This window comes from Pipistrellus hanaki, assembly GCF_964339955.1.
Source record: "Pipistrellus hanaki genome assembly, chromosome: 15".
NCBI lineage: Eukaryota > Metazoa > Chordata > Mammalia > Chiroptera > Vespertilionidae > Pipistrellus > Pipistrellus hanaki.
Window position 1 is genome coordinate 9,824,365 of NC_140517.1, and position 27,493 is coordinate 9,851,857.

The 27,493-nt window shown below is 48.2% G+C and overlaps 1 long non-coding RNA gene across 2 annotated transcripts; it reads right to left on the reverse strand.

The window, feature by feature from the left end:
- Nucleotides 1-1,214: 1,214 nt before the first annotated feature.
- On the reverse strand, nucleotides 1,215-27,493 carry LOC311610188. 2 transcript variants are annotated; one of them, XR_014792907.1, is made up of 6 exons: nucleotides 27,329-27,493; nucleotides 27,008-27,082; nucleotides 23,546-23,694; nucleotides 17,717-18,260; nucleotides 13,973-14,074; nucleotides 1,215-1,843 (listed from the first exon to the last, which is right to left on the reverse strand). It is a non-coding gene; the product is annotated as an uncharacterized lncRNA (long non-coding RNA). The 2 variants fall into 2 exon arrangements; XR_014792908.1 differs by lacking the exon at nucleotides 27,329-27,493 and having other exon boundaries at nucleotides 27,008-27,167.

The following is a 27,493-nucleotide window of genomic DNA, read 5'->3' on the forward strand; positions in this document are numbered from 1 at the left end:
AGACACGAGTTGTCTAAAATACCACAAGTCCCTTCCTGTCCAATATGGCTTTCCTGCCCACCTGCTGGGAGGATCATGATGGCAGTCACGTGTCAGGCAGGGTGTTGTTCTACTTATAAGACCCCAAAAAGCCCATGTTTTCTCTGCCTCAGAGACTGTGCTTTTTAAAAAAATATTTGTTTTTATTGATTTCAGAGAGAAAAGGAGAGGGAGAGAGAGAGAGAGAGAAACATCCATGATGAGAGAGAATCATGGATCGACTGCCTCCTGCACACCCTCTACTGGGGATGGAGCCTGCAACTTGGGCATGTGCCCTTGACCAGAATCGAACTTGGGACCTTTCAGTCCTCAGGCTGATGCTCTATCCACTGAGCCAAATTAGCTAGGGGTTGGAGACTATGCTTTAAAGTGCCTACCATAGTTGACAAGGGCTCAGCATGCATCATAAACTCTCGCTCTTGTCCCATCTGATACAATGATCACGTGACTGCCAAATTACCTACTTTTCAAATGTTCACTCCCCCCCAAAAAAATCTCAGGACTATGTTTATTTTGGTCCCTGAGAAATTTACATAAGTTATTGAGGAAAAAGTACCAATTTACTAGCAAAATAGAATTTAAACCTTGGCACAAACCTGCTGTAACCACAACATGTTTAAAAAGGCGCCTTTGTCCTTTGTCCCCTTGCTAACAATGACTGCCCTTACCTCTCGGGCTGACATTTTTTAACAAGGAATTGCTTTAAATCGAGTAAGAGTAGGCAATGTGGCCCAGGAGGTAAGCATTTCAAAGAAGCTTTTCTTCTGCGGCCATATAGCATGTGGATAAATTACCTTCAGCAGGCGGACTTTTATTATTAATCTTGTGTGCCAATAAATGTCTCATTAAATCTAACTTTCACTTCCAGAGAATGCAATTGTCATTGTATAAATATTATTTAATTACCTAATGGCTCAACTATTAAGAAATCTGTATTTAACGGATATTCAAGCCATATTCATAAAACGCTCTATCCTAGGGACTCTGTGAGAATTCCATAATCTTTTGATTAAAGGCCATAGTACTTCACTGATTGTGTTTGAATAAGCCATGTTGTATTATAATAAGGTGTGCTGATATTTAAAAAAAGAAATGTTAACCATTTTTCAAGGGCAGAGCCACAATGTATGCCCCCCACCTTTCATCTCCATATTATGAATTATATATTCCTCTTCCACTTCTATATCCTGAATCCCTTTTTCTCTCCCTTTGTCGGCAATTATTCCGAGGCCCATCCATATAGCTCATGAGATTTCTTAATTTTTTATGAATGTCTGTAAATAGGGAGGAAATGATTACAAAATTTATAACCAGTTGGACCATATTAATTTTTTTTTTTCCATTGGGGGATATAGTCATTGCACTGCACTGTTGGAATTTAGGAGGAAATTATTTCAGAGTGGCATGGGAGTGATGGATGTTTAAATCTAGAACGTTTCTTGATCCAAGTCCCACATGAGTTAAGGGTTTGGGAGGTCTAACTTGAATGGGGAGGATTTCTAGGAGGAAGTGCCACTTGGAGGGAACAGCGTTGAAAGAGACTAACATGAGCGATGGGGAGCCAGCCCAGAAAGTTAGCAAGGGGGATGGATGCAAGAGACAAGGACCTTCCACTTAAAAAAAAAAAAAAAATCCCCAAAAGGTATTTCAGATCTGGTTGGTTGACAAATGGTGTTTATGCAGTTCCGACCATCTCTGGTTTGGTCCTGGGCATCCTTCAGTGACACTCTCAGCATAACCATTATGGCTTGTCTCAGTTTCGGTCCTTATAAGGGAATTCCTTGTATCACATGTTCTAACACATCTAGGGGAAATAATGAACAACATAAATTGATGAACAGAAACAGACCTGGAGACAGAGAAGCAGCGATCAGATTGTCCGGCCTCAGAGGGAAGGTAGGGGAGGGGAGGGGCAAAGGGGAGATATCAATCAAAGGACTTGTGTGCATGCAGATAAGCCTAACCAGAGGTCATGGACAACAGGGGGTGGGCATACGTGGGGAGGGGTTTGGGATGGGAATGGGGGGATGAGGACAATTATGTGACACCATAATCAATAAAGAAATTATAAAAGAAAAAAAAATCCCCAAAGGGGCAGCAATTGCAAAGGATCTTGGCTTCAGAGAGACTTAGCTATTCTGCAGCCCCTGTGTCTGGTTCTCAGATGAGAGCCAATGAGCCCTCCCTAAGGAGACAGTCACGGCTTCTCTGTGGATCCTGTTACCTATCACACCTGTGTGAGCCTCGATATTGATCCTCCAACCCAACCCAGCTTCTCCCTGCCATCAGCGATTGTGTAGGTTTAACTAAATTATAAGACGTCTCTGCACCCATGTGCTGTGCGAAGCGCTTATGAAAAGGCCCTTTATGCATCTCTATAATGATGAATTATGAACAAGGAAGAAAAGGCTCGCATCCCCCCCCCCCCCCCCCCCCGTCGGCTCCTCGAAGGCAGAGCTGCGCCTGATTCAGATATTCCACTTCATCCGGCCTCTTCTTCCTTCCGAGACAAGAGAACATCATAACCTTGAGATCTCGGGTAGAAATAAAAGATTGATGCAAACTTTCCCGTGTAAAATTTGGGGTCTTTTCATCCTGACGTGAAGGCAATTGAGTTAGTATAAAAGCACACAACGCACTGGAGGAAAACTTATTTTTTTCTTTTTTCAAACATGAAGAACCTTCACCCTGGAGAAACCCCTTTATGTGAAAATAAATAAATGAATGCGTGCCTTCATGAGAAATAGATGTCTCTGGCAGTTTCAAGACTTGAAGCTAACAAGTCCAGCTGCCTCATTGTAGAAGTGTGGGAACAGCCCTGGCCGGGTGGCTCAGTGGGTTGGAGCGTCGTCCTCTACACCAAAAGGTGGCGGGTTCGAGTCTCTTCAGAGTACATGCCTAGGTTGCAGGTTTGATCCAGGTGGGGTCACACACGGAGGAACAGATTGATGTTTCTCTCTCAGTCATGTCTCTCTCTCTCTCTCTCTCTCTCTCTCTCTCTCTCTCTCTCTCTCTCTCTCTTCTCCCCCCCGCCTCCCAAATCAATAAACATAACCTCCCCTCTGCTGAGGGTTTAAATAAAAGACAAACACCATTGCAGAAACAAATGATCCTGGAGGGCACATGCCTCACTTAAGATCACCAAACATAAATAGGCAAATTCAGGCCCAGCGATCTGGCTCCACAGCCTTTTTTTACAACCACCACTTTTTGTGAGTTCTCAGCCTCCAGGCCTCGGTGGGAAATAAGCCGTTTCTCCTGAGATGCTCAGAGCCCTTGGGAAGGGGGGCCACCGGAACCCTCCCTGGCTGAGCCCACCCAGAAAAGGCCAGCGGGAACTAAAAAAACAGCCCTGATGGGAAGCAGTCCTGAGACCACCTTCTGGGAGTTCAGACCTAGCTGTCCCGTACCCTACAAGTGATGGTCGGCGTGCGGAATTAAAATGTCCTGAAAAGAGGATGAGTGGCCAGCCTCCCGGGGGCAGCATCAGTCACAGTGCCCAGTGCTCTCCCACAGCCTGGACCACTGGCCCGCAGGCCCCAGTCCTGGTGCTGTTCACAGGCTCACTGAGAAAGAAGGAGGCAGAGAAGAGCTGGCCCAGCAACAGGTTATGTGATAAAGACCTAACTACCCTCCCCTAGTCGGTTTGGCTCATAGAGCATCAGCCTGTGGACTGAAGGGTCTGTTCCAGGTTCTAGTCTAGTTAAGGGAACATGTGTGGATTGTGCAGGAGGCAGCTGATCAAAGATTCTCTCTCATCATTGGTATTTTTCTCTCTCCTTTTCCCTGAAATTAATATATACACACACACATACACACACACACACACACACACACACATACATATATATATACATATACATATATATATATATATATATATATATATATATACACACACACACACACACACATATATATATGTATGTATATATATTCCTAACTACCCAGAAACAAATCAATGGCATTACCCATTAGAAAAAAATATATGTATAATTATAACGATAACTAGAGGCCTGGTGCACGAATTCATGCACATTGAAAGGAAATTAATTAGAAGCTGGCCAGTGGGATGGGACTGGGTAAGACCGGATGGACACACCCTAAAGCCAACCTCCCCCATTCGTCCCTGGCTGGCCACACCTGGGGCAGTGCTGGGATTCGAAGGGCTTTGTGGAGTGAGCAGAGTCCCTCCAGCAGATGGGGTCCCTCGGTCAGACCTGTGGGGATCTGGCCAAAACCATAGTCTGACATCCCTCGAGGGGTCCTGGAGTGCAAGAGGGCACTCTGCAAAGTTCCTGTCACTCATCAGCTCTTGTATTGAGCATCTGCCCTCTAGTGGTCATTGTGCATCATAGTAACTGGTCAGACGGTCATTTAGGCTTTTATATATATAGATTATTAATACTTTAAAAGACAAATTTACAAACAAGCAAAACCCTAACAATCTCAAAGTGCATGTAGAAGATTATGGATACAGAAGGTGGCAGCTGTATTCCATTATCCCAGGATAAACCACTCTCATCAGCAACTGTGTTAATATGAGCGGTGCTGCAATATTAACAATAGTATCATTATGATAATCATCTGCCATTTTATTGAGTGTCAAGCAACTCCAATGGATTCGTTTAGAATTTATGAACCTTTCCAGCAGCCTTTGACATAGGTGTTTCTATCCTTTTATAAATAAAGACAATGAGGCTTGGTGGGCAGGTCTGAAGCTGCAGGACTGTAGAAGATAGAAGTTGAGAGTTGGAGGCTTACTGACATTAGGAAATCTGCACTTTTCCCACCCTTCTGCTCCCCAGTTCCCAGTCAGTCAGCTTGTCCCAAAAGGCTGCAAATTTCTTGCAGACAACAATGTCTCGAGGCAGAAAAGGGGCTTTGCTCGCCCTCTATTAAGAATAAGAAAGCTTTCAAATCATCTGCCATCATAGTTCATTGACCAGGCATGGGTCGCAAGCAGGTTATCCCAGTGGAGATATGTTTTTAAAACTCCTGGATGGCTCTCATATGCCGACTGGAAGACACCCAAGGTAGAGACGAAGTTAAGTTCATTTGCTGGGTTTCAAAGAGGCACACACTCCCCTGCCATGGACCAGCTGGGGTCACGTTGGAGAGACAGAAGGGGTGGGTTATTGGTCAGCCAGCCCCTGTCTCAGAGTCAGCATGGGGATGGGCTGTGATCTCATCCCAGTTGGGTGGACATAGGATCCCAGATGACCACCCTGCTCTTTGGGATGGTCCTATTGCTATCCCAAGTTCCCAGGGTTCTGGGTTCTGCACTTGCAAGGGGGTGATCACACAACCTAGGGAATCCTGTTGCATTGGAGAAAAATGTCCTGGCAGCAGGAGAAGGAGGGGTTTTCCATCAGAGAGGAATCCACGGAGCAGAGAGGAAGGTTCTGCTTCCAGACCTTCCTGAGACATTCATCCCAGGCACATGTAACAGCTCCGTATGCAGACTCTTAGGGACCAATGTCTAGCCAGTGTTTTCTTGGGTTTCCTTCCCTCTCCCCCTCCCTTCTTCGCTTCCTCCCTCCTCTCTCACCCTCTTCCCTCATCCTTCCTCTTCTCTGAATAACAGTGAACTTGATCATGTTGAACTGAGCTGGGGTGGGTCCTCCTGCTAGGTACGACATTGCCCCTCTTCTCTGTTAGGGCGACAGCTCACAGATCATGTGCTTATTATCTGTTATTTTTAATAATATCTCCTATTCTGGCCAGGCTCTTCGTTCCATCAAGGTGGGCACTATTGCCTTTCTCATTTTCCTCAACTTCTCTACCATGATGCTTGGCCCACACAAGGCACTTAGTATCCGGTTAATAATGGACTGTTGGGCCTTTCATATCACATCCTTAAAAAAAACAAACAAACAAAAAAACAATGTATATTTTGATTTCAGAGAGAAAGGGAGAAATAGAAACACATCAATGATGAGAGACAATCTTTGATTGGCCGCCACCCACACACCCCACACTGGGGATCAAGCCCACAACCCAAGCATGTGCCCTGACCTGGAATTGAACTGAGACCTCCTGGTTCATAGGTTGACACTCAACCCCTGAGCCATGCTGGTTGGGCTGTATCACAGCCTTAATGGGAGAGGCAACCCGCCTGGGCTGAGGAGGCTGAGACTTGCAGGTCTTCTGCAATTAGATGAACTTAGGGAAAACAGACTTGTGTAAGGTTCCGGGATGGGGGGAGAGGGGGAGACTGAGCACTGCCTCTCTGGGGAGGACAGTGGTTCTCAAACACGCATCAGAGCACCTGGAAGGTTTGTTAAGACAGAAACGGTGATCCCCTACTCACTTGTGATTCAGCCTGTGGGAACACACATTTCTAGCAAGTTCCTATGAGACGCTGACCTGCTGATCAGACACCATGAGAACCGCAGCTCCATAACCTCTCAGAGGAGATGTTATCGTGGGAATTTACCAGCACTCCTTCTGGTTCTTGGGAAGGACCAATTGGCCCACATCTCTAAAAGGCGGCTGACACCTTTTCTTTGTAATTTATTTTTGTTTATTTCAGAGAGAGGGAGAGAGAAATGGAAACTTCAATGATGAGAGAGAACCATTGATCAGCTGCTTCCTGCACACCCCCCACTGGGGATCAAACCCTGACCTCCTGCTTTATAGTTTGATGCTCAACCACTGAGCCACACTGGCCAAACAAGAGGCTGACACTGTGTGGACATCACTGGGTGGACATCAAGTCGAGGGTAGATAGCTCCTGGGCCATGCAGCCACATGAATGCAGCTGGCAAGAACCATGACCCTGAGGCTAGGAACAGTCTAGACCAGTGGCCTCTCCTCTGTGAGTTCCGGTCTGCGGTTTACCGAGATGGGGACCCACAGGAGTCAGCCCTGGAGACGTTCACTTCTGGTTGTAGGATGTTCACCCTAGGTTTTTGACCCCCAAGTCACAGAACAGAGTCTTGATCAGACAACCCATCTCAGCAGAGGTTAAGCTCTCCCTGAGATCCCCGGACCTGCTCAGCTTGGGGCTGTGTCCTGCCTCGATTGTCCACGTCTGCATGGGCTTCCTCTTTGGGATGATCGGGGTTTTCCTCTGTGCGTAGCAATGAGGTATAGGCACTTGAAAAATAAAATGACAGGAATAATTACGCTCTGCTGGATTTCCGAGCTAAAAATAGATCCGCTGCATTGTGGAGAAACCAAGAGGCCAAACTCATCCAGAGCAAACACCTGGAATTGCTGCTCAATGTTTCAGGAGCCATGGCCGCCACTTAGAGGTCTCAGGAGGGAACTTCTCTTGTGGTTTCTGCAGCTGCCAATCACAGCAGGATGCGGCCCAGATGCCGCGGCTACACCGAGCCCATCACTCTGAGCTACATGACCTTGGTCAGGTTCTTTCTCCTCCCCGGGGCCCCTTGTCAGTAAGCTGGGGGGTGGGGGGGAGGACCTGAGGGGCTTCGTTTTTCAGAGCCAAAGGACAAGTCCCTGGAAAAGTATTTTTGGGAATGGTCCTGGCTTGGGAGACCAGGACCCTTGAGGCTGAGGAGGGGGACATCCCAGAGGAGGAGCGCTGGTGGCAGAGCTAGAAAAGATGGACTAGAAAGGAGGGGAGAGGAAGGCTTCCTGACAAAAGAAAGTGAGGGGCTGGGGAAAAGGAACCCGCTCCCAGAGCAGGCGGAGGTTAAGGGGAGACAGAGATACAATGCCACTTGGGATCTGATATACTTTTCTGTGGTTGAGGGTGGGTTACCTGAAGCTTTTAGACCTCAGCGTTGCATTTTAGGAAATGCTGGTGCGATAGGAATAGAAGGGATGTAGAGGGTCCAGGACAGGAGGCTTTGGTTAAAAAAAAAAAAAATCCAAAATGATGCTGGAGAGAGGGAGGGTGCAAAGTAGAGACAGGAACGGTTTCTTTGTGAGGCTAAAAAAAAAACTGGGCCTATTCCAGATTAGAATAGGCCCAGTATTTGCAAACTGGTGTATGCAAATAAGGCCTGAGCCCTTCTCAAGCCATGCCTGCCCCTGGTGCAGCCCAGGGCTGTACCTCAGACTGAACCCTCTAGGCCACACACACCCCTCCTGCCCCCGCTGTCCCCCATCCTGCATGAGGATTTTGGCCTATGAAGGACTCCTAACAGGCCAGAGCTCCCCGCTGCTCTCCTGCTCACAGCAGCCAGGGAGAAAGCAACTGCCAAATGGGAGGAAACCACAGAGTTTTCTGTTTTCTTCTGCAGGAGAAAGCAAGGTTATTTTTGGCCCCTTTCAGTACAAATCAGTTTTTTGTGTGTGTGTTTTTCATTTGCAAAGCCCTGTGTCTGGCAGGCTTCAGGCACGAAGTGAAAATCGGAGCTCTCCTTCTGAATACCTTTGCATTTTTGCCTGGTATCAATTTTGTTTGTCTTCCCCTGCCTGACCGCCTCCCGTGTCTAACTCCGGGATTGTTGACTCCTCACAAACGAGGTTCTCCAGCCAACGAAAGTAAAACCCCACTCCAGGATGGGTTACTTGGGCTGGAGAGAAAGCAAGGACCCAAAGGAAACACCCACAGTCTGAATCAGGCTGTGTACCCCCATTTTTCACACACAGCCCCACCCTCTGTCTCCAGTTAGGGGACACTTGCCATCCTGGGAGTCACACAGCTGGTAGGGCATGGTCAGAACCGAACCGGAGCAACCTTCTCTCCAGAGTCACCTCTGCCTCCTTGTGGGTTACAAATTTTGCCAGTGATCCCTGAGGCATTGGAAGCAGAGGTTGCGAGCCCAAGCATGACAGCCAAACTGCCGAGTGGGTCAGAACTCTGACTGAGCCAGAAATTCAGCCTCCATAAACCTCAGTTTTCCTGGCCGATGAAATTTGGGACATTAACGGTTCACTGCTGAGCTGATGTGAGGGTCAAAGGACCTGGTCCTCATGGAGAACCAAAGGAACTGCCTGGGACTCCTGTAGTGCTGACTGTCTGAGTGTGTGTCGTGTGCATCTATGAAAACCATGCCATCGTTTTCAGCTGACGGCCATCCAGTTTTGTTAAAACCCTGCTTATGGCATTTGGCAAAAGCTGTAGATTCTCTTCAGTCTTTGTGTTAGAGGAGTCTTCTCTTTTTCTCCTTCTCTCCCAATGGAATCTTTCACTTACGACAGTTCAGGTTAATGTAAGAAAGTGACAAACAGCCATTGGAAGGATTTTCCTATTGAATTCCACACATCATTGGGCCCATTTTGATCCAGAGTCATTTGTGGGTAGTACTTGCAACTCCTTTTCCTTAAATAAAAGGTAATTCAGGCATGTGCCCTCACACACATGCACACTATGTGCCCTCACACACTATGAGGAGCAGTTACTCATAGCTCTCCTTTCTCATTTGGAAAATAAATTCATCTGCTTGCTCTATGGGAGACCCTTTAAAACGTCTAGCTCATTATCTTTTTTTTTTTTTTTAGATTAAATTGATTGGGGGTGGGCATTAGTAATAAGATCATATAGGTTTCAAGAGTACATTTCTGTGATACATGACCTATGTGTTGCATTGTGTGTACATCACCCAAAGTCAGATCCTCTTCTGTCACCATATATTTGGCCCCCTTTACCCTTTTCTACCACCCCTGCAACACTTGCTAGCACTCAATGACAATTGATTTAATAGTGATTAATAAGCACCATGGAATGAACACCTGCTATGTTTTGGGAGCGTTGCTGACATTATCTCCAATCTTTACAACAACCCTGAAGTTTAGATACTACACTTTTTTAGTTGAGAAAAGTAAGGCACAGGAAGTGAAGGATCAGTCCCTCAGCCAAAGTAATGAAACAGGACTGACCATAGAAGGCATGCCTCCCTGGACTCAACTGCCGTGTTTTTTATCCTTACACCAAGATGCTTCTCTGTTAGGACAAGAGGGGTGCCGGCCTCGTTCCCTGTGATGTCCCCTATCACTGGAACAATATTTGCCAACATGTGTTGAATGCCTCCAAAAACAAACAGATACCCAGAACACACACACGTTGGCTTCAGCGGACCTGCATCGGAGCAGTGGCGGGCACGTGTGTGGTTTTGGCAGCTGCCAGTCACAGCAGGCTCCAACCCAGAAGCTGGGGTGCATCCAGTCCCTCCCTGATAAGCGATGTGTGATGTCCTTGGGCTCCTCATCAGGAAGTTGAGGGGATCTCTGCACAAGGTGGAGGCAGCTTTCCGAGGAACCTGGTGCCCCAGAGGCAGTGCCGTTCTGCCTGGTGTTCCTCGTGTCCCAGAGGCCACTGAGCCTCCTGGAACTGGTCTCCCTCCACCTTTGACCATGAAGCAATACCTTGCTACTGACATGCACGAATAGCTGGCATCCAGTCCGCCTCAGGTGCCCTCCATCAAACGTTCTCAGGGACCCAGGTCTGCAGCATAGCATGCGTGAAGCAGCAGCTCTCCTCACTGCCCTCACATGCACCACGTTAACCCATTAGCCTTCACCATGTCCAAGAAGCATGTATGCCTGACTCTCGGCACCTACTTCATGCTTCGCGCCCTGACTAATGGAGGTCATGGGAAGGCATTGGACACCATTGGTCAGGTTAGGCTGTCTGGAGAGTAGGGCCTGTCCAGAGGCAGAGAATGCTGGCACTCGTGATGTGTGTGTGTGTGTGTGTGTGTGTGTGTGTGTGTGTGTCTGCTGTGAGCTGGTGGGTCCACTCAGTTGAATGAAGGACTCTTTCTCCTAGGAAAGTGTTTCTCCGTGTGTTCCTTGGAGGAACATTGTCTCTGTGGTCTGCTAATGAATTAAAGAAAGAGGGGCAGGGGGGAGAAGAGAGCATTCCTTAGTCAAATAATTTGGGGAGATCTTGAACTAAGCCACGCAAGGCATCTTTTATTGCAGAATTGCTCAGCTCCTTTAAGAGGCTAATGTGTAGGGTGACTGCGCAAAAGATAAATATGGTATCTTACCACCGACATGCCCTTCTGACAGCAGACTGTTTTCCCTCCTGCAGACATCCCAGGAATCCACAGTCTGTCCTGCACTTTGGGAAAAGGAGCTTCCATAGAAGAGGAACCGGACCCTGGGTCTTACACAGTGGTTTCCGCAGATTGGAGTCATCACAGTGAGTCAGGACAGGTCAGTACAAAGGCCTCCACTGGGGACCAATCTTTCTTTCAACAGCAGCTCCCCTTGTAGATGCTGCCCAGCCAGATCTCCTGGGCTCCGTGCAGGTGGGCCTTGGCTACGTCTGCAGGGTGGGCATCCAGGCTTAGCAGAGAGACCTCGAGGATGCTGACCAGGGAGGAGAGGGGAGTGTAGTCACACAGGCCACAGCGTGGCTTCTTTCCCTGGTCTTTGCTTTTTGATAAACTACATGCATCACACTCTGGGAAAGGCTCACCAAAGGGACTTTCAGGTGTATGTGTGTGTGTGTGTGTGTGGTGTTGCTGGGGTGTATGGGGGGCAGAGGGAAAGGCATGTTCAAGCCCAGGCTCCTAAGCCAACCTGCAGTGATTGCACCCCGAAGGGACACAGGGAGAGGCCCTGTGTGGCTGTATGGGAGCTGGGAGGGTATGTAGCTGTTGTCAGGGATGGTGTATACTGGCGGGTGATGGCTGCTGGTACAGGTGTGACCAGGATGGTCCCCACAGATTTGATGGTTCAGATGATCTCCCCAAATGGGGCAGTTGGCCGCGAATCTTTATAAGCTTCCCTATATTTGTGCTTATTCTTGGTGTATTACTCACAGGCTAATTTTTTTAAAAATCTGTAGTGTTGAAAGTAGTACATATGTCCCCTTTTTCCCCCATAAACCCCGTCTATCCCACCCCCGCCCCCCACTCCAGGCCTTTACCACCCTATTGTGTGTGTCCATGGGTCATGCATATATGCATACAAGGTCTTTGGTTGATCTCTTCCCACCCATCCTCCTCCGCCTTCCCTCTGAGATTCCACAGTCTGTTCCATGCTTCTGTGTCTCTGGATCTATTTTATTCATCAGTTTATTTTGTTCATTAGATTCACATGTAATAATTTTTAACTTTAAGCAACCAACTGAAGTTGACTTTTGGAGGGGAGACCGATTAAAGGGGCGTGGAGTCAGCGGGGCTCTGAGCCCTGCACGGGGACTGCATCCAAAGGCCCTGCCTCTGCTGAACAGCTGCATGTCAGGGGGACTCTCACTGAGCACCCTCACTCAGCACCCCCTCTGAGGAAGAGACTGGCTCAGAGCTGAGCTGATTCAGGGAAGGAGATAAGAGGGAAGGGCAGGAATTTCAGGAACACCATTGCCTCACTTTCCAGAAACTTCTCAAAGAATCAAACCCTGGCCCCACACCACCTTTGCTCTCAGAAAGCCTGGACAGCCAGTCAGGGGACTTCCCTGAGATGCAGCTTGGCCCCTCCCAGGCTAGTCAGCTTCCTTAATGTGCCAGAGGTTTCTCACAGGCACTGGGAATTCACCTTTTCTCTGGGTTTTAGGGAAGAGTGTGTAGTTCTTAGCACCTGTTGAGTGAGCACTGTCAGGGGCAGGTACTGCATTGGGTCTCAGGTCTTCAGACTTGACTACACATTGGGATTCCTGGGGGGGTAGGTTGTTTGTTTTATAAACACTGATTTCTGCCCACCCCCACCCCCCAGGTTCTGATATAACTGATCTGGGACGTGGCCTGGGCATCAGGGTTTATGAGGACCCCCTAAGCCCCATTTTGTCGACAACCCAACCATGACAGGTTGGCGAGAGCTCTGGCTGAAGAAGCAGAGGCTCGGAGAGTGAGGGACTTTCCCAGGATCGCAGTCTCAGAGTCTGGAACACAGGGTCCACGGCCAGTGTTACATCATCCTGACTCAATCCATACAGCAAAGCCCTACCGGGTCCGGCCGTGAGGACAGAAAGAGGCTCGAATGAGTTTGCATTTGCTGTGGCCACAACTCCCCCCGTGTACTCCTCTCCTCTGCCTATTTGAAAGCACAGGAAGTTGTAGCCAGGGCTGTGAGTAACCAGGGACCTCAGCCACAGCTATTAGGCCCGCTCAGGGATCAGGACGGCTAAGGCCCGGCCAAGTTTATTTTTCTTTTCCCTGGGAGTGTGAGAGCCAGGAGGAAAGACGCCTCAGGAAGTAATGCAGACATATGTGGGCCCCTGAGGGTGTGGGGGTCACAGGCCATGGAGAAGCCAGTCAGGCTTGACACATACCTCCGCTGCCCCCTCCATTCCTCACCCTCCACCCCCCAGCATTTACTCAGACGTGAGGATGTTTGAATCCCTGGTCACAGGAATAAGAATTGACTGGGGAAGAAACCAGACAGGATGCCAGGGCTGGAACCAAAGGGCGTGGTTTGTATCAAATCGTCAAAGGAAAGTAAAACGGGGGGATGGGGGGTGAGGGTGGGCAAGAGGTACAATATGGAGAATAAAGGCCTGGGAGCTCACTCCCCTTGACTTTGCATAAATCCCTCACTCCTGGGAACCTCATTTTCCCTGTCTGCATATCAGAGATGGAAAATTCTGTTCCTATCTATAAAGTAAGGATAACAGCCCCCCAGAGTGGTATAATTAAATGTGACTGTATATGCATGTATAATAAGATATCATGTATGTTGTTATGTAATAAACTAGAGGCCCAGTGCACAAAATTCGTGCATGGGGAGGGGAGTCCCTCAGCCCAGTCTGCACCCTCTCCAATCTGGGACTCCTTGGGGGATGTCCGACTGCCAGTTTAGGCCCCATCTTCCCTAACCACTCTCTCCTGCTCTCCTGATTGCTCCTAACCACTTCTGCCTCCACCCTTGCCACTGTGGCTTTGTCTGGAAGGACCCCGGAAGACATCCAGTCTATCCGATCTAATTAGCATATTATCCTTTTATTACTATAGATGTGTAAACAATACCATATAATTTATATTTGCTATATGCACTGCTGCAATGGAAGGAGCATGGAGCTGAGCCTTGTACATAACTTGCTTCTCAGAAGCCAGTGGGAGTAACTTACAAATGACAGTCCACACAGTGATTGGAGTTCTCGTAGCTTTTCAGAATGAGTTCTGCCCATACAGAGTGAGGTGTTCAGGGTAGATCCTTAGGAAGCAAAGCCCTGTGCAGGCACAAGAAAGGACAGCCCTTATCCACAGTGAAAAGCATTTACTATGAATAGCTCATGTTTGAGCAATAAAAACATACACCAAAAATCACTCTCTGGCTGTGTGTATCTTTCGGTGGATGTGTATATTTTCAGGAGAAAATTCAGTTCTGGGGAAAGTACCTTTAAGAGAATGATTTAACAAGAAGAAAAGGGAAAAGGGATTTTTCATTTTATTTTATACTTCCCACATTATTTTATACTCCTCTGAGCCATTTGCATGTTTATAATATGTGTGTCTGTCCATGTGTGTGTGTGTTTCAGGAACAGAAACAAAAGGAATTTTCGTTAAAACACGAAAGAAAACAAAAGCTGGACGGCCCGAGTCTGGAGCCTTGAGCTCCTTCCTCTTTGTTCTGGGCCCAGCCCATGGCGGGCTGTTTTTCCAGCTGGGACACATTTGGTTCTCTTCTCCTGTGTCCTGGGCCAGCCCACGTCCAGGAAGGCAGACAGGAGCCTGATCCCAGGGAGGACACCCACCCCCCCACCCCCTCCTGGGAACAGGGTCTGTGGTTTCTGCTCAGGGGTGGGCAGGTTTGGGTGGACAGACTTGGGTGGGCAGGTTTGGGGAGGGGTCAGGAGAGGCCGAAGGAACAAGCCTTCGGAGGAGGGGCGTAGACTGACAGTGCCAATAAGGAAGCCCAGTGATATACCACCGAAGTTGAAATGCCTTAAACTGAACCCAGAAATAAATAGAACACAAAGTAAAGAGCTGATGGAAATCCAGGCAGCGAAGCTGGGATCCTCGGGATGAACAGATACTGATGTCGGGTTGGTCCTGCCCCTCACCTGCTGTAATGGGTTGACTGATGGATGACACGTCACCCCCCCCCCCCAAAAAAAAAAAAAAGCCATGTCCAGACCCTCACCTCCAGAACCTGTGAACACAGCCTTATGGGGGAAAAGGTCCCTGCAGGTCTAATGAAGGATTTCATGAGAAGATTGTCTTGGATGATCCGATGGGCCGTACACCCAAGGACAAGTGTTCCTACAAGAGGCTTGGGAGGGACCGGAGAGGAACAGAGGAGGGGGCTGGTGAAGACCGAGGCAGATTGGAATGATCCAGCCACACGTTAGAAATGCTCAGAACGCCGAAACCAGTTTGGCTCAGTGGATAGAGCGTCGGCCTGCGGACTGAAAGGTCCCAGGTTCGATTCCGGTCAAGGGCATGTACATTGGTTGCGAGCACATCCCCGGTGGGGGGTGTGCAGGGGGCAGCTGGTAGATGTTTCTCTCTCATTGATGTTTTTAGCTCTCTATCCCTCTCCCTTCCTCTCAATAAAAAAATCAATAAAATATATTTTAAAAAAAAAAGAAAAAAAAAAGAAAATAAAAGACATGTCCGGAGCCACTGGAACCTGAAAGGAGCTGGGAAGAATGATTTCCTAGAGCCTTTGGGGAAGCCTGGCCCTGCCAGCACCTTAGTTTCAGACTTCTGGCCCTGGCACGGTGAGGATGAATGTCTGTGGTTTTAAGCCTCCGGGAATGTGGCGATGGATGGCAGCGGCCCTCGGAAACGAGCACGCCGGCTGAAGAGACAGGATGGGAGCCTTGGATGGACTTCCCAGCGGGAGCGGCAGACGCTGGGATCCGGGAAGAGTGGTGGGTATTCTTAGGGGAGGAGGCCTCCATGTCTGCCCGGGGCACCAGGCCGAGTCCCCAGGCAGACTCTGTGGGCCCCGCTGCTCCCTTCTCCAAAACAGCTTCCCCAGACGCTGCCGATGGGCTTATCCTGTTTATTTTCCTGCCTGGAGCCTGCCAGGCCCTGCGTTTATCTTATCTGCTGGTTGGGTTGATGCTGTGTAGCTGCTGTCTCCCCCAGGAAACCGGAGCTCCCCGAGAGCAGGGCTCCGTCTGGCTCCGCTTGGAGTCCCGCCTGGCACAGCGCTTGGCACAAAAGGGTGCGAGAGAGTAGGGTCTTTGCTAATCCTCACCCGAGGATATTTTCCCATTGCTTTTTAGAGGGAGTCACAGGGAGAGGGAGAGAGAGAGAAACATCTATGTGAAAGAGACACATGGATTGGTTGCCCCCTGCACACGTCCAGACCAGGGTCTGAGATTGAGCCTGCAACTGAGGTATGTGCCCTTGACCAGAATTGAACCGGGAACCCTGTCCACAGGCTGACGCTCTACCCACTGAGCCAAAGCAGCTAGGGCGAGACAATAGGTCTTAGTGGAAGGCACAGAGGAGAAGGGGGTGGAGGGTCCCCACTCAGCCCAGCTCCACTGAGTGCACAGTCTGTGCAGGTGGACACAGCTGGGGAAGCTGTAAAAGGAGGGAGAGGAGGACGAGGTGAGAAGGTGTGGGAAAGCGGCAGATGGCCTTAAGAGAGTAGGGAGATGTGACCTCAGGGAGATGTGAGCAGGGAGCAGGGGTGACCTCTGCCTAGCAGGGGTCCTCAAACTTTTTAAAGTGGGGGCCAGATCACGGTCCCTCAGAGAGCTGGAGGGCCGGACTATATGAACTACTAATTCCTACTGTAACACCTCGGCTGCGCTCACTGCCCAAAAAACCTGGCGGGCCGGATCAGACTCCTCTGCGGGCCGCATGTGGCCCGCGGGCTGTAGTTTAAAGACCCCTGGAGGGATGGGAGGCTCGGCCCCAGGGGCCTCTGAGGAATCTCACGGGTGTGACGGGTCCCCTGAATGGAGATGGAAAGCCTGCTCCCTGCCAGGCCTCAGTGAGAGGCAGGGAGGGGCGTGGAGAGGAAGGGGCAGCACCGCAGACAAGTCCCGGGGGAGCCAGCCGCTGATGATGCTCTGGGTGTTGGGATGCAGGGGCCGCCAAGCGAGCCGGGGCCTGCAGTGCGGGTCAGAGGACACGTGCCCCTCAGCCTCCGTCTGCGGTCCTCTCTCTCCTTCACATCTTCCCCAAGTCCACGGTTCTGTTAGTCACTGCAGCTGCGCATTGAGTCAGGACTGGGCTGAGAACCTTCTGTCTGTGAGTTTTCAGTCCTTTCCACACATACACGTGGCAGGCATGATCATCCCCAGTCCATAGGTGAGAACATGGAGGAGGCTCAGAGCCGGCAATTAGGGGGATCAAGATTTAGCCCCAAGTCTCCTGATTCCTGGCGCCATGCCTGTGCCTCCACCGTAGCCCACGGGCCTCCCCGACAGCAAAGAGCGCCCCCGTTTCCAGAGTAGCTCACACGCAGCACTCTCCTTTGACCTGAAAGCAGAAGTTGAGAGAGCCTGGGCAGGGATGACTGACCCATTTTCCAGATGTGGAAGCTGAGGCCCCAGGCTGTGGAGGCTGCGTGTAAGGAGCCGCAGCCGTGGGCCCGGAGCACCAGTGTCTCCCACTGAAATCAAGGTGGTGTCAATACAACCTGCGAGGTCAGGGCGGCGGCAAATGGGGTGCACTTTGCTCCAGACTGTCTGCCCCTGGGCGGGATGCTTTCCCGGAGCCCACATTTGCAGGCAGCGAGGTAGCACATCCATCTACAAAGGCCTTCCGGGGGGAAAGGGGGGAAATGGAGCTGTTGCATCCATCTTGTAGGACGGTGTGCTATTTTTTGCCAGAGAGCTACAAGGCATAAATACAAAGTTCTGAACATTTTTTATGAACCGACATCATCGCCTCAGGACACTTACTTCTTCACAAAACCATAGAAAGCCAGACAGCCCTTTCCGGAAGTTACACATCCACCTGGGTCCCAGGTAGCGCTGGGCGTCTGCAGCCACAGAGCAGCGAGGGCTCCTCTTTGTTGGGGAAACAAACAGACAGACCATGGCCAGTTGTCCTGGTGAGACCTTGGAGATAATGCGGCCGTCACCAGGGGGCCCTTTTTTGTATCTCCTGCTGCCACATCTCTTTCCTTGTGCCCCATAACCTGGTCACATTCTGGACTCAGAGCAAGCCCTGACTCATCCTGCCGTCCCAGCATCCCTGTGCCCTCTGGGCTCCTGCCCACCACAGGGCCTTTGCAGGTGCTCTTTCCTCCAGTCCGACAGCGCAGAGCCGACACCTACGTCAGGCTCCTGAGTTATTCGAGTTCCTAGAGCCACAGTCCTTTTCCTCGGGGCAGGTAGCTCAGTGGGTAGGGGTTGGGTGACTATTTGATCAGCGTCTGTGTTCCCCACTCTACTGTAAGTTCCCTGAGCATGACGTCTGTGCTTCCCTTGGCATCCGCAGAGCCTGTAAAGATACCTGGTGCACACTCAGCTGCACGTACATTGTTGCCAAACAGAAACAAGTGTACCAGCCACCGTCTCCGTGAACAGATGAAAAAATAAACGGCCCAACAGGCAGACAATCACCTCTCTCAGAGGATCTCTACCAGGGCAGGTTTGGCCTCCCAGCGGCTCTCTGGCCGTGCTTAGAAACATTTTCATCTGTCATCACCGAGGGTGTTGACACTACCAACTAGACATCCTATGGTGCTCAGAGCAGCCTTTCCACTCCCAGCCAAGAATCATCTTCCCCAATGCCAGCGGCGCTGAGGGTGAGAAACCCTGTGAAGTCATGCCCAGGGCCATGTAACAAACTGGTTGGCTACAAACAATAGAAATGTGCCCGGCTGGTGTGGCTCAGTGGTTGAGCATCCACCTATGCACCAGGAGGTCACGGTTGGGTTCCCAGGCAGGGCACATGCAGGGATTGCAGGCTTGATCCCCAGGAGGGGGTGTGCAGGAGGCAGCTGATGAATGATTCTCTCTCATTGTTGTTGTTTCTACCTCTCACTCCCTCTCCCTTCCTTTCTGAAAACAATAAAAATATACACTGAGTGGCCAGATGATGATGATCCCTGAGCGCATAATAATCTGGCCACTCAGTGTATATCCTATATAATAAAAGGCTAATATGCAAATTGGCCCCTCGACCAGGAGTTCCACCAGCAGGCAGGCTGGCCAACCGCCCATGTCCCCTCCCCTGGCCAGGCTGGCCAGACTCCACCCATGCACAAATTCATGCACCGGGCCTCTAAAAAAAAAAATATATATATATATATATATATATATATATATATATAGAGAGAGAGAGAGAGAGAGAGAGAGAGAGAGAGACCAGATTACTATGTGTTCAGAGATCATAATCATCTAGCCACTCCATGCATATATTTTACAAAGTCCAAGGGACACTGCCCATACTCTAAACCAGGGGTCTTCAAACTACGGCTCGCGGGCCACATGCGGCCCGCAGAGGAGTCTGATCCGGCCCGCCAGGTTTTTTGGGCAGTGAGCGCAGCCGAGGTGTTACAGTAGGAATTAGTAGTTCATATAGTCCGGCCCTCCAGCTCTCTGAGGGACCGTGATCTGGCCCCCACTTTAAAAAGTTTGAGGACCCCTGCTCTAAACAAAGCTGGGGTGCACCATGGCCCCCCTGGTTACCCTCCCCCAAAGCTCCAGAGGAGGGGCTTCCCCCAGGAGCTGGAGGTGCCCTCGCCAGCGGGTGGGGTTGTTGTCTCCCGCTCTGGCCCTCCCCCGCAGTCTCCTGTGACCCTCTGCATCCTTGTTTTTGGTTGATTTCCCCCCTCCTCTCATCCCCTGCACTGAAAATGAAAGCGGATGGCCCCGGGCTCCCGGTACCTCATTAACCCCCACATTATCTCCGGGAAATTATGCCAATTATCGCGCCAGGGCTCGGGATGGAAAGGCCACCTCTTCTGGGCCGATGGTGATGGATGCTACCAATTTAAGGAGAGGAGGGGCGGCTCCTCGGGTGGCGGAGGGACCATTTGTTTTGCCAGGAGAAGCTGTCCCGTGGCGGGCAGAGGGCAGCTCTCTGGAGAAGGCGCTCTCCTGGCCTCTGTCTGTATGTAAGCTGCACATTTTTCCCGGGGAATTTTTAAAAAAAAAATTCTTAAAAAAAAAAAAATAGCCTGTATTGCTTAATCTTATTTTCTTATTATCTTAATATACAGAAGTATAGAAAAAACACAAACACGCACACACACAAAAAAATGGCCCATAATTCCCCGACCGAGTTATTTCTGTTGACCTTTAAAACCAATCAAAATGAGAGTAATACAATATAGGTAGGCCCAGACAATCCGGAGTTCAATAAGTAACAAAGTTAAAGTGAGTATGTTCCGCGCCCTCCCTGCCTCCCTTTTCCAAGCTCAGTCTCTCAGCAGCTAATAGAGTTTCCTGGCTCCTTTAGAACCTGTCAGCAGGAGGGGGGCATCATGGTTCAGAGGATGACATCTCTGTGGAAGGAAGTGACACTGAGTGGACCAACCTGAGTGGGTGTTGGGATCGTGGGGAAAGCTGGTGGCATCCGGACTCCGGGGCGGCCCCCATCCTCAGAGAGTCTGGCTCAGCAGCTCTGGGCCAGGCCCCATATTTGCATACTTGACAGTTTCCGGCTGGACTACCTTTTCGCTGTGTGACTTTGAACAGATTACTTAGCCTTTCTTTGCCTTCTCTTCCTCTTCTGTAACATGGGGCTAATCACAGAGTTGTTGTGTGGATTCGACGAGTTAAAATATTTAAAACGGTCTTTATATTAAGAAGGATGCAGTTTAGCTACTATCGTGCCTACACCAGCCTACATGTATCTAGCGGCATCTATGATTTTTAATGTTAACAGAAGAGATTATTCCATGTACAGTCCATAGTAATGGCTTTCATATGCTTACACACAGATGGAACTAGTCCTTCTTATTCTGCTTGACGTGAGCTCACAGACTAACTGCACATTCTGGAGGATGTACCCGTCCTCTGTGGGTGACCGCCCTGGTGGTCTCCAGGCTCCATCTAATGTACGTCATGCAGCTAGGAGAGTCCTTGCACATGTCACTTCCTTCTACAGAGATGCCATTCCCTGGCAGATGGCCCTCAGTCCCACTCAGAGAAAGAACTGCTGTCACATATGAGATTCCTCACCCCCCTTGCAGGTTGGGTGGCCTATAAGCTCACCCCTTAAGTATGAGTTCCATGATGATCTCACATGGGTACTAACGTGCTAATAAGAGCTAGAGGAAATAAAGTGACTGGATTAATTAGGGCAGTTCTGGTGCTTGCCAAAGCTAAACCCAGCGTGAGCAGGCTTAAGGAAAAATGCAGGTGGTGTATTAGGAATAGTGTGATGTTTCGTGAAATGATGGGATGGAAAATGGGACTGAACCCAGCGAGGGAAGGGCCTGGCAACCAGAGATCTGAGGATGGACTCTCTCCACTTACTGTCCCTACTTCTTCAGCCTTCCTCTGCTCCCAGTTCCCAGGGGGGAATATACACCCTGCCAGATCCTGTCTTCACCTGTTAGAGGACCAGCTGGAAGCTGAGACCAGCAATCCTGCTCCTGGTCCCAGTTTCAAAGTCCTAGAAGATAAACTATGACTCGACAGCTTGAGTCTATACTTGATCTAGTCATCGCTGGGTGGCGAGTAGAGTGTTAGAACAACTGATGATTATTGGGGGCTCTTTTGTGTCACAAACGGAAAATGGAAAGAGTCTACGATAGAGGGACAGATTGATAATTTTAGGGAAAGAGGAAAAGGGAAGAAGTTAGTAGTAGATTGAATGTTGCTCACTCCCCAGTCTCTATTAAGCACTGTTGAATACCCTGATGTGTGCATCCCGCTTCGGAGAAGTATCTATTTTCACATGAAAAGACAATTAGATCAATGGTTTTCAGACTTGGTTTACCATTTGAATGACTTGGGGAGGTTTCAAAAAATCTTAATATCCAGGTATCATCCCAAGGCCAAAGAAGTCAGAATCTCTGTCTATAGGATTCCAGTACTATCTAATTTTTTTAAATGTTCTTCAGAGAATCCCAGTCTTCAGCTAAGGTGCAAAGCCATTTGGCAGGATCGGTGATTCCCAAATGAGGATCTCTTAGGAATGAGATTCAAGGGGAGGCATGGGAGTCAGTGGTGCAAACAAAGCTCCTAGGAATTGTCAGTGCTGCTGGTCCATGGATTATACTTTGAGTAGCAAAGTGCTAAGTTATCTCCGAGTCCTACCCTAGTCCCAAAATTCTTAAGGAAGAGAAAATTTACTCCAAAAATGTTTATTTTCTGCTCTGAACCAGACCCTGTGCTAAAAGCTAAGGCACAGAAATCCATGAAGTATCTGCCATAGAGGGGTTCTCATGTATTTCATCCACTGAGCTTGAGAGAGGCTAGAGAAAACACCCTGAGTATACTCCTAGTTGTGTTTGGAGATGTATTTATAAGGGATTTTGGGTTGTTTTGTTTGTAAGAAAACATCCTTATTGAAAGGCTTGCTTACCTGATGGGAGGAATGTTAACTCATGTCTTGGGCTAAGGCCATTGGACATAGAAAGAACTGACTTTGTAGCCATGTAGGGTAACCCATGCAAACCATGAAGCCTATGATGGAGAAAGTAGTTTGATCCTGAACACAAAGGACAACATATACACTATACCTGGGAATAAGGAAATGATCTATGTGATGATTGATTGCTAGGTAGATAGGTAGGTAGATGGTCCACGAAAGGACCTCCTTAGTGTTCAGCGCATTGAATGATTAATGAGCCCACTCTAAGGGACTGTGAACATGTTTTGGGACATATTTGGAGTCCCCAGTAATAACGGAACCAAAGTTGGTCGAGTGCTTATGGTGTAAGTCTGCTCACATTTCATTAAGCTGTTCTATGCCAGGAAGCCAGGAAGACACACAAAGTAATGATGCCTTGTTTCCATAGCACAGCGTGCTCATCTAAATAATAGGGAGTGGAAAATAACTGATCTGATTTTCACCCAGCAGACATTCCCTGAATGCCTACTATGTGCCAGACACTGAATTTAATCAAAGTTTCAGCATGGTAATTTTGGAGATTACTCTTCAGCTATTATCTTTCGATGACAAGTGCAAGCTGCTTGTCTATCCATGGTTACATTTCATCCTCACCAAAGCCAGAGATGAAGGACTCAGGGTTGGTGTGGTTGATTTTGATGCTGATGGCGGTGATGATGGTGGCTGTGTGGTAGTATTGGTATATATTTTGCTATTGTAGAATATTTTAAATACTGGGCTCCACAGTGTCACAGGATCATAGAAAGTCCCACAACTGGTAAGCAGCCAGCCTGGGTCAAGAATTTAGATGACCAAATTCCAATCTTGCCTTGCTATTCATTCAACCACACTGAGTAACAAGAATAATAATCGGTTGCTAAAGTTTATTTTGGGCATGGCCATCCTTAATACTTGTGGACAGATGAGCTGAACATTCAGAGTCTACAGAAGACCATGGCTTCCTGTGCAAGAGAGGGGTAGCTTCAATGTGGCAACTCCAGAAGCCTCAGATTTTTCATTTCTAGGCTAGAACAAGACGTGGTTGTACAGGAAACGTTCCTCTCTGCCTCCCAGATCCATTTCCGGGCTGAAATGAGCTTCTAACTTTATAGCTAACGCACATTAAAAGATAGCATTGAGACGGGCACTTCACAAATGTAGAGTTAGCTTTTAGCGAGTCAGAGAGGATTACAACTGCCCCCAAGAAGACCCCGAGCCTTTCCAATGGCTTCATGCTCGTTGGCCCTGCAGCATCCCGTGTGGTCACCCTCCAAATCCGCTCCACCCTGCAGCTGGAGAGGGTCCTTCCAATGCAAATGTGGCCGCCTCTCTGCAGGGCTGGAGTTTCTCAGTGGCTCCCCATCATCTGCAGAAGAGAGCCCTTGACATGTCATTGCTGACCACTCCTCCTCTTCCCCTTCCCTCCTCTCAGCCTTCCATGAAGTGCTTCTGCAAAAGCAAGCTGTGTCTAATTGTCTAATTGCAGTCCTTCTCCTGGCCTGTAGGTGTGACGATGCTGGGCATTTGAGTATGCTGGTTTGGCTGCAAATTGTCTCTCATCCTTAAGGACTCACCTTATCCAAAAACACTTCCTAGACCAGCCTTATCCTCGAGGAGACAGGCCACCTTCTGCATACGTCTATCAGAGTGTGCCATATCTGTGAGCCTATTAAAGCAAACCCAGTTATCATCGCCACCATCATCATTGCCATCATCATCACCATCACCATCACACCCACCAAAAAAATCGCTGAGGATCTACTAGTTTCCAGCAGTTGTTCTAATCACTTGACATGTCTTCTCATTTTAATATCCATAACAGCTCCATTGGGATTTGAAATTAAATAAATTGAGAAACAAACAAACAAAAAATCTCCCCAAATGTAACAGTGCCTGGAACATAGTAAGCATAGCAACTACTCAATAATGTATAAAGCTAAATTGATGCTTGCTTATTCATTTGCTTTAAAAATGAGCTTTATTTTTAGAGCAGTTTTAGATTCATAAAAATATGGGAAACTATAACACAGAGGTCCCATACACACCATATCCAGTTGTCCCTATTATTAACATGGTGCACTACTAGTATTATACATTTATTACAATTAGTAAACCAATATTTATACAGTATTATTAACTGAAGTTCAGAGTTTATTCTGATATCCTTAGTTTTTTGTTGTTGTTGTTTTTGTTGTTAATCCTCACCCAAAAATATTTTTCCATTGATTTTTAGGGGAAGTGGAAGAGAGAAGGAAAGATAGAGAGAAATATTGATATGAGAGAAAGACATTGATTGTTTACCTCCTGCATGAGCCCTAACCAGGGCCCGGGCCAGGGAGGAGCCTGCAACCAAAGTACGTGCCCTTGACCAGAATCGAACCTGAGACCTGTTGTTCCCCAGGCTGATGTTTTATCCACTGAGCCAAACCAGCTAGGGTGGATTTCCTTTGTTTTTATCTATTGTCCTTTTTCTGCTCCAGGAACCTAGTCAGGACACCACCTGACATTTAGTAGTCATGTCTCCTTAGGCTTCTCATGGCTGTGACAATTTATCAGACTTCTTTGTTTTTGATGACCTTGACCCTTCTGAGGAGTACCAGTCACATATTGTGTATAATGCCATCTAGTCAGTTAATCCTGACTAGTACTAGAATAGGGCTATTGGTTCTTTATTACTTTTAGAAATTATATTGAATTTATTTGGGTGACACTGGTTAATAAAGTTATATAGATTTCAGGGGTACAATTCTATTATACTATACACTGTATTGTGTGTTTACTACCCCAAAACAAGTATCCTTCCATCACCATTTATCCTCCTTTATCCTAATTCCCCCAGCCTCCTTTCCCTCCTATAATCATCAGAGAGTTGTCTGAGTCTATGAGGTTCTTTTCCCCTTTGGTTCTTAAGAGGAAGACGGCAGTGGTAAAAGGTCATTTCTATCACCTTGTAGCAAGGGTGCCTACTATCAATGTGGTTGTTGACTGATGTTGACTTGCCCCTCGGTTGAAGTTGTGTTTGTCAGGTATCTCTGCTGTAAATTAGTAGTGTTTTCCCTTCTCACTTAGTCTTTGGAGGAAAACCCCTGCACGGACCAAACTGAAGCATCAGGAGTTACTCATCCCCCTTCCTTAAAGGCAGAGTCCCTACATAATCCTTTGATTACTCTACCCACTGAGCCAAACTGGCTAAGGCCCTAACATCATTTTTTTTTTTTTAAATACCCAGAAACTAAGGATAAAGAATAGAAGCTTCCAGGTGCTGCTCATTCTGTTTCCTCTTTATTTGCACACATTTCTTTCAGAGCTTTTTCAAGCTTATTTTACACAGAATTCAAATGTCTATAATTGCTTGATGTCCAGGCCCACCGTTGGAAACAGCACAGTAGAGAGAGGAGAGTGAGTGAGTGCTAGACATATTAGCAGTTAGGGATTTAAACCAGGAAGCCATCCCAGAGCATGGAGCTCGGGGCCAAGAATCTCAGGGAGCCTCTGCTTCCTTTGATGGCGCTGGTTCATTTAAATGCAGTGACATCATCTGTGCTCGAAAGATGTGTTCCAAATTATTGTTTAAAATACAAATAATGTCTTGTATACCTACTTGAAATGGTGGCGACTTTTAAATCTTTTTTTTTCCATTCAAAATGAATTCGGGAAGATAGGTAACTATGTCAGCAGGAAAGCTTTAAATCTGAGGAAAGCAAGATTACCAGTATAATTCATTAACTCAGTAAACATTTACTGTGTATAAATTGTCCATCAGGAGCTGGGGAAAGGGAAATAAATAATATCGACCCCTGTCTTCAGGAATCTCCACATCTCATTTGAGAGCCTGTCCCTGGAGGGCTGGCTTGCTGAGGTTTTCACAGCATAAGAGGCTGATGGCTAAATCCTTTCTGCTCCACGGGTCTTCTAGGACTTGAGGTGAGAGCCGCTGAATTGTAGATTGAAGGCTTGAGAAGAAGTGACAAGATTCATGTTAAGGAAGGGAGGGAGGACACAAAGAGGCAGGGAAGGAAGGAAGGAAGGAAGGAAGGAAGGAAGGGAGGGAGGGAGGGAGGGAGGGAGGGAGGGAGGGAGGGAGGGAGGGAGGGAGGGAGGGAGGGAGGGAGGGAGGGAGGGAGGGAGGGAGCTACTCTGCTGAATTTGGGAAGATGGAAAAAACACATTCATCCCAAAACTTCCACTCTGTGGATCCATGTAAACTTAGCCAAATGCTAGATAGATATGTAAGTAGGTAGATAGATAGATAGATAGATAGATAGATAGATAGATAGATGATAGGTAGGTAGATGATAGATAGGTAGGTAGATGACAGATAGGTAGGTAGGTAGGTAGGTAATGATAGATAGATAGATAGATAGATAGATAGATAGATAGATAGATAGATAGATAGATACGGTTTACAGTAGACAGCCCACCCAAGTTTCCATTTCAAAGTTTCCATTCCACTGACTCCATCAATGATTCTTGGAAAGCAAATTCATTTGCTTCCAGACTTCCTTCATCACTCTTCACACACGCAAAAGAAGGCACAGGTATCCAGTGCCTACTACGTGCCTGACGCCAGATGTATATTTAGTAAAGTCTGGCTATTTTCTGATGTTTTCCATAATGGATTTCCCACACCAAGCGGGGCATCTGTCTCCGGCTGCGGAAGTAAATAACGTGAAACTCACCTTGGTCAAATTCCAAAATGTATCTAAAGTTCCACGTGGACTCCCAATGCTGAGCTCTGACTCACACTTAATTTCCTAAAATGGGGAAGAGAGGATTTGCTGAGTGAAGGGCTTCAGTCTGAAGAGCCACACATATGTCTTCTTGGTTAATGTCTGCTCTTCCCCCCCCCCCCCATTATTACAGTTAATGCCGGCCCAGGAAGGGAGCGTTAGGGGGCCAGGGCTGCTGGGTGGGGTGGGGATGCACTGCAGATAAGAGGCTCCTGGTGCACCGGAGTGTTTTGGCTTTTGCAGACGGAAATAGAATTGCAATATACATGCCGGCTTGATCTGGGAAGCCTGACAGCCCTCCCCTGGCCCCTTGTCTTCAATCTGATGGCTGCCAGACAGATCTCTCCATCGGATCTGAGTGCTCTTTAGAGGAAGGTTCCATGCGAGGGCGGGCGGCTGGCCTTATTTCACCAGCGGAGCCTATTATCCTGCAGC